The sequence below is a fragment of the Bidens hawaiensis genome, unplaced genomic scaffold, assembly GCF_021521415.1.
Source record: "Bidens hawaiensis isolate Kalapana, Puna unplaced genomic scaffold, B.hawaiensis_p1.1 tig00022666_1, whole genome shotgun sequence".
Classification (NCBI taxonomy): Eukaryota; Viridiplantae; Streptophyta; class Magnoliopsida; order Asterales; family Asteraceae; genus Bidens; species Bidens hawaiensis.
The window spans coordinates 260,472-268,793 of NW_027493533.1; positions in this window are offsets into that span (position 1 = coordinate 260,472).

Consider the following 8,322-nt stretch of genomic DNA (forward strand, 5'->3'; position numbering starts at 1 on the left):
CGGATATGAAAACTATTAAAAACTTAGATTATTCGGATATTTGTTTAACCTAAATAAGCAAGTAACAATTTTGTTAGTATAATTGTTTTTAGTAATAACTTAATAACACATTAGATACCATAAACTAGGAGACTTATTGCTGTGTGGACAAAAAAAGATGTCAACTGGTTAATGTTACGCATTCTAATTCTCGCAATATGTAGTATGTTTTATTTACTTACTAAACAATAGGGAGCAAAAAAAAGGATGTACATCTAGTTTGTGATATCTATTGTGTTTAATGGTTCTTAATTGTTATTACTAAAAACCACTTTACGAGTTTGTTAAGATGAAATGTCATTAAATGCTACATTGTTCATTTAGGCAATTTCGTACGTGCTTACGCGCAAGAATTGGACCACAAGGAAATAGCTAGTTTCTTCTTTCATAATTTTAAACATTTAGTTATGACGGAAAATGATGCATCATGTATTACGAGTATACTTGTACAAATTAGTAATTTGCTCAATAATTATTATAACTTTTAGTTGATTTATACATTCTTCTTCGGCTAACTTGTTATCAAAGTTAATTTATTTTTATACTAGCTTTTATCCCTCGTATTACGGGGTTGTATTATGTTATTCATTTATGATATATATATATATATATATATTGGATTTTAATTTTATTTAGTGTAAATAAGTTAATAATATATTTTAGGGTTTAATGATTAAAGAGTTTTATAAATAAATGAAATGCAATAACCCGGTTTAAAAGCTTTCTAGGTTTTGTAAGACCCATTACCTGCTTATTATTATTATTACTATAAAATTGTTTCTTATAAAAAAATATCTTTAAAAAAAATAGATATTAACTTTTAGCATATCCCTATTTTATAGGATTTTCATATTAAATATTTGGTATTATTAATTTTTAATTTAATGAGATTTTATAACTCGTTTAAGGGTTATCTGATGAGACCTATACCCATGCATTTGGGTAAAAAAATGCATGAAAAATCTCCATTTACAAATAAAGCAATCTGGTGGTCTAAGAGAAGGTGAGAAACAACCATAGAGCTTTTAAATGTTTGATTTATTTATATTTAAGCTAAGATATTTTCAATTAAATCATAAATATTTATCAGTAACATTTTAAATATCGGTATTTTTTGAAAGGATTCTGGTAATCAATTCGCCTTACGCTTTATATAATTTGTATTTTAATAAAAAAGATTGTAAGTGAATTAATGTAAAAGAGGATATCAGCGTTTAACTCATGTATAGTGTAACATTTAATTAAAAAAAAATTTAAAAAAGAAAACATTATTAGAACTATCAATGCGAGTCCTTGATCTTCATGATACATCGTGATCATAAGATGGAAACCGAGGCATGTCAACTCACACTTATATAAATGCAGTAAATGCATAAATGTTGTGTGAGCGGCTAACTCATAAACAATCTAACATATGTGAGACTGGGATGGTGACACACCTTATCTATTTGTTTTTATAAATGTTGAGTTAGCGGCTAACTCATAAACAATCTAACGTATGTGAGACTGGGATGGTGACACACCTTATCTATTTGTTTTTTTGTTCTTATAGCATTTCCTTAATATAAATTTTGATTTTTCTCAAATAAAATGTAATCGTTATTTACAGGGCCGTTTTCGAAAATTTATATGCCTCGGTCGAGCCGAAAAATAAGGCCCGTATACTCTAACGAGAAACGAAATAATATAAGCAAAAACAAAAATTGGTCTTATGTAAATGGTTTTTTATTTGGTTTTAACAATTAAAAATTTAAATGGGCTTACTTGGTTATGGTTATATTCAGTTGACTTTTGAAGATGATATCGACTTTTATTATTTTTAAAATTAATAACTATAATAATTGCTTAAAAATGATTACCAAATTGTATTAAAGAATTAAAAAAAAAATCATTACCGCTTACTAGATATAACTCATGATCTAAGAATAAACCCAAATGTCCGTTTAGTTGAATATATGATCAAGGATCCTATCTTGGGATAATTCAAATGACAACTTCTTGTGATGCGATTTTATGGTTATGTAGTTTTCTGTTCAGGTAAATACGATTTAACACAATTGGTTTAAGTATGGTTTCCAATGAATATAATTAGCTTTACCATTATGTATGTTGACGCATGTATAATGTTTGCAAATAAGTGGTTATACAAATTTTAAGTTGTTTTAGAACAGTGAATATATATATATATATATATATAGGATCAAGATCATGTGAGAACTTTTTGAGAATTGAGAACTATAAGAACCATTTTGGACAACAAAAAAACTCAAAAATAAAAAAAATCATAAAACAAAAAAAAACATAAAAATAAAAAAGTAAAAAAACCAAAGTTCTTATTTATCATCTCGGTTTCTAAAAAAAAGGTAAAAAAAAATTCTCTGTTTAGCTAAATTATACATATACATATATGTATAATATGTACACACATGTTTTTTTCCTATACACATATGTGTAATTTAAGGTAAATGATAATGTACATATGTGTACATCACATAACTAGAGATTAAATGAAAGTATACATATGTGTATAAGTATAATACGAATTAAAAAGAAAAAAAAACGGTTTTTTTTATTATACATATATGTATATAATATGTACACACATGTTTTTTCCTATACACATATGTATAATTTAAGGTAAATGATAATGTACATATGTGTATATTACATAACTAGAGATTAAATGAAAGTACACATATGTGTATAGGTATAATACGAATTAAAAAGAAAAAAAATCGTTTTTTTTTACTTTTTTTTAATGAAACCGGAATGAAATATAAGAATTTAGGTTTTTTTACTTTTTTAAAATTTTCGGTTTTGTTTGTTTTATAATTTTTTTAGAGGGTTTTTTTAGTGGTCCAAAATGGTTCTCAAAGTTCTCAATTTGCCAATGGTTCTCTTAGGATCCTTACCTATACACACACACACACACACACATACATTCATACATATAGGGGTGGGTTAAAATAAAAAAAAAGATAGTTTTCTAAGAAGACTAAGAATAAATCATAGCCATTGGATCATGTTAATCAATGGTTGGGATTTAAAATTACCAAAAACCGACATGGTTTCCTAGAATCACTCTTTCACAATTATAACCGACATAGTTTCCTATAATTATTATTTTACCATAGGTTTTAATGTCAAAAATATATTGGTTCTTACCATTCTTAGGAAACTCTTTATTCTTATTTAAACCATTTTCCATACATATCTAACTAAAATATTAAAACAAAACCAATTTGTCCACTTGTCATTCTCCTAGAGTGTCCAGCTTAATGTTCCATGTCATCTACTTTCCATGTTTATAATTTTCACATAATTAATCAATTAATTTTAATCTTAATGCTAATTATTAACATTTAAACCAATATATAGTAGTAGCATTGGTCAAACTTAACATTTAAAGTTTTGAATTTATAATTTAACATTTAATTTGACTTTATTACATCTAATATATATATATATATATATATATAAAGTTAGAAATTTTTTCCACTCATGTATAACACGTATCACTATCCTAGTATATATATATATATATAGGGTATGGATATAATAAAAATCCTCCTTATGAAAACTTTGAAAACTTCATCACAACTATTTATCACTTCTAAGGCTGAGGGGTGTGGAGCGCGACAGGGGGCGCGTGAGCCCTTCCGCTCGCGCCCCGGGGCGCGAGCACCACACCACCGAGGCGCGAGAGGGGCGCGAGCGCGGAAAAAGAGGCAGGCGCAAGAGGGGTAGCGGCTGGGAATACGCGTGAAGGAGTCTTGGGAAGCGTAAATAGAGCCGTTGGGCTCATAATGTTTATTAAAAAAAAAAAATTTTTTTTCTCTATATAAACCAATATAACATACCACACCCAAAACCAATATCACATACCACACCCAAATCCCAAAATCACCCCATCTTCGAAACCTTTTTTTAAAAACATGGCTGGAAATTAGTACCCAAACCTAGATTCAGATTACAGTTACGACGATTTATGGTCGGCACCGGACCAACCGATGTTTTATTCGGGGTCGCAACAATCATCCGGCTTTCAACCATCCAACATACAACCGTCTCCTAATTTTGTTGTTCCGGAGACACAAGAACCAGAAGGTGAAGCTGCGGGACAAAGAAGACGCGTCCACCGGAAAAAACAAGTTGCAACGGACGGGTCGGGTTCGGCTTCGACAGGAAGGACGAAACGGAAAACCACTCCGTGGTCATCGGATGAGAAGGAAGCCCTGTGTCGGGCTTGGATAGTCATTTCTGAGGATCGGCGTTGCGGTAATTGTTTTAACGTTTTTAAAAATGATTTTTAATAAAAAAGTTAAATAAAAAAGTTAAATGACTTACAAATTTATTTATGCATTTTGCAGCGGACTACCAAAAGAGCAAGGTCTTTTGGACAAAGGTTAGGGAGACGTTCTATTCGCTCGTTGGGAGTACAGAGCGGAACGCCGATATGATTTCGGGTCGGTGGACCGAAATCAGAAAATTTGTCGGCTTGTTTACTAATCTGTTCAACAGGAACGCCGGTCGTATGAGACCAAGTGGCAGTGACGATTTGGCGGTTTATAATTTCACTGTCGAAGAGTGGAAGCAGGAGTGCCTGCGGAGGTATGGGACGGTGAAGACGTGGGACGATGTAAAGGTGTGGGAGAGGTTGAGAAGGTGTTCTAAGTGGGTTGAGCTGGTGGCGCCGGACCTTGATGCGGAAGTAGGGCCGAAACGGACTAAAACTAGTTCGTCTGGAGCGTATAGCACTTCCGCCGGGTCGGATTGTCGGGTTGGATTCGACCTAAACGTTGCGGGGGAGGAAACGTCTTCACCGCCGAGGAGGCGGTCATTGGGAAGGGACGCCAGGGGGAAAAAACCGGCTGAGGGGGAAGCCGTAAACATCACTGATCTTGTTGAATCCCTCAATAAATTCAACAAAACCATGGAGGTGGTCTCTAATGACAAAAAGGAAAAAAGAAGAATGAGAGATTTGGACTTCCTTACAAGAGACTTCAGTAACCTAAATCCGGTCGACCAAATGCTGATGGAAAAACAAAAGGAACGTATCCGGAAGAGGTTGATCGAAGAAGACCAAGCCGAAGAATAAGAATAATGTTTTTTTTAGTACTTTAATTTTTTTTTAGATATTAATGTGTTTTTTTAATTAATGTGTGTTTTTTTAAATAATTTATGAGTTTTTTTAATAATACGTTTTTTTAATACATTTATAAAAAAATAAAAAAAAAAACCGCTCGCGCCCCCTCTCGCGCCCCTCCACACCATGTCCCGGGGCGCGAGCACCACAACCAACACCCATCTTATCAAGTTTCTCTCTCTGCCACACGTCACAATATTACTGGCTGGAGCCCCCACTCGCGCCCCCTCTCGCGCCCCCCACACCCCTCAGCCTAATCAAAGGTTGATATGGAAAGATGCTTTAAAGGTTAACAAAACAATTAAATATAATAACTTAAAGTACATAAAAAGGGTAGTTTAGGAATCAATTTTCACACACGCTCTTCTAACACTCTCTTTCTTCATCCTCAATCATACTCAGATAAATCTCTCCTGACATTTATTTCACTCTCGCTTAGCGTGCTCTCTCTCTCTTCTCAATCATATTGATTTAAAAAAGGAGAAGCCTAGACGATATGATTTTTCAATTATTAATATTTATATTCTGTACTAAAAATTGAAATAATACAACATTTTTTCAATATGCTACATATTTAGAGTACATATATTTTAAATTAAGAGTACACATTTTTCAATAAGTTTACATACTTAGTTGGTATTTTTTTAAATTAATAGTACATAATTCTTTTTAATATGATTATTTATTTAGAAATAATTTAACATTTTTTTATTATGGAAGTATATTTAATGTAAATATATTTAAGATTCAAAACCTGCAATTGTTAGATTAAAAGTACATATTTTTTAATATGTATACATATTTAGGAATAATTTAATATTTTTTCATTATGTAAGTATATTTAAATAAATAATTTAACAATTTTATAGTATGTAAAAATGTTTAATTAAAATATTTACAAAATTTTAAATTAAGAGTACATTTTGTAACATGTTTACATATTTTAATTTACAATTTTTTCAGCTTAAGGTTAATCTGTACATATTTTAATAGTTAAGTTTATATGTCTTTAATATGTTTTCATATTTGGATATAGTTTAACATATTTTTTTTTAAATATATTTACATATTTAGATGCATTTTTATATATTTAGAAATAATTTAACATATTTGTTAATATATACATATATTTAATTAAATCTTTATAAAATTTTAAATTAAGAGTACATATTTTTTAATATGTTTACATATTTATGTTACATGTGTAACATTTGATAGTTGTATATGCATAGGTAATTACAAAATATGTAACGTACGTAAAAATATATAGTGCTGCATATTTAAATTAATATTTATATACTGTACTTAAAATTGAATTAATACAAACATTTTTTCAATATGCTACATATTTCGAGTACATATATTTTAAATTAAGAGTACACATTTTTCAATAAGTTTACATATTTAGTTGATATTTTTTTAAATTAATAGTACATAAATTTTTTAATATGATTATTTATTTAAAAATAATTTAACATTTTTTTTATTATGGAAGTATATTTAAGATTCAAAACCTGAAATTGTTTAGATTAAAAGTACATATTTTTAATATGTATACATATTTAGGAATAATTTAACATTTTCTCATTATGTGAGTATATTTAAATAAATAATTTAACAATTTTATAGTATGTAAAAATATTTAATTAAAATATTTACAAAATTTTAAATTAAGAGTACAATTTGTAACATGTTTACATATTTTAATTTACAATTTTTTCAACTTAAGACTAATCTGTATATATTTTAATAGTTAAGTTTATATGTCTTTAATATGTTTTTATATTTGGATATAGTTTTTCGCGCTTTGTGAGCAGACATAGATATATGTTGACCTAAAGCGTATACTTCTGTTGTTCTCTTATTTAACATAAAGTTCGTCTCCTACTAATCAATGATAGATATCTATATATATTATTATACATACACAAACGTTTTTTAACGACGAGATCTATTATCGCTTTTTGCATGTCATCGGAAATTTAAAGTAGGCGCAAATTCTCCTAATTTGTGTCCTACCATACGATCTGTAACACATTTTTTTAAATATATTAACATATTTAGATGCATTTTTATATATTTAGAAATAATTTAACATATTTTTTAATATATACATATATTTAATTAAATCTTTATTTTATAAAATTTTGAATTAAGAGTACATATTTTTTAATATGTTTACATATTTATGTTACATGTGTAACATTTGATAGTTGCATATGCATAGGTAATTACAAAATATATAACGTATGTAAAAATATATAGTGCTGCATATTTAAAATTGTAGTGTAATATATGAATTAATAATTAATAAATAATAAATAACTTGTGACTAGAAAAATAAAATCCCATCTAGTGGTCGAATAAAAACCTTTCCATCAAGCGTTCACAAAAGACATTGTTTAAATATGTTATCTGTATGTATAATAAACTTATATAACAACTTTAACTCAATTAAATTAAACGATATCTCTTTTTTATATAAGTTGAAGTATCTTTTAAAATTAGTTATACGTATTTTAATATACTTAGAAAGTATTTTCAAATCAATTTACGTACTTTCAAATAAGTGAAAATATATATTTGAACGGAACCAAATACCCATTTTCTTGACCCGCGAATCTGTTCGTGACACATCCTTCATTTATCTCTTTTGGATAAGTTTGCATCTAACAAAATTTCCTATGGTTGGAAAAAAAAACTATAATTGTAAAACATTTTCATGTAAAAGTTTAGTAGATCCATATAAAATTAAAAAACTTAGTGATATTTAGGCTTGAAGGAAATATAAAAAGAAAATTAATCTATGTGAAATCACCTTTGTTGTTTTGTAGTTGTTTGAGAATCCCTGAGTTGGTTAAACCTATTTAATAGGTTATAGGCTAAAAAGCTATTATCATAATATAAAATACAAAATATCATATATAGGAAAGAAGGCCGACTTATACTTCTTCACCAAATTTGAGATTCCTAAAAGAACTTAAAGAATATTGAGGTTTTATTGTTTGATTATTGTAGTTGTGATAGAGATGGGTTTGAATTTCTTAGACTGACACACGTACTTAGGCTGAGGGGTGTGGAGCGCGAGAGGGGGCGCGTTAGTCCATCCGCTCGCGCCCCGGGGCGCGAGCACCACA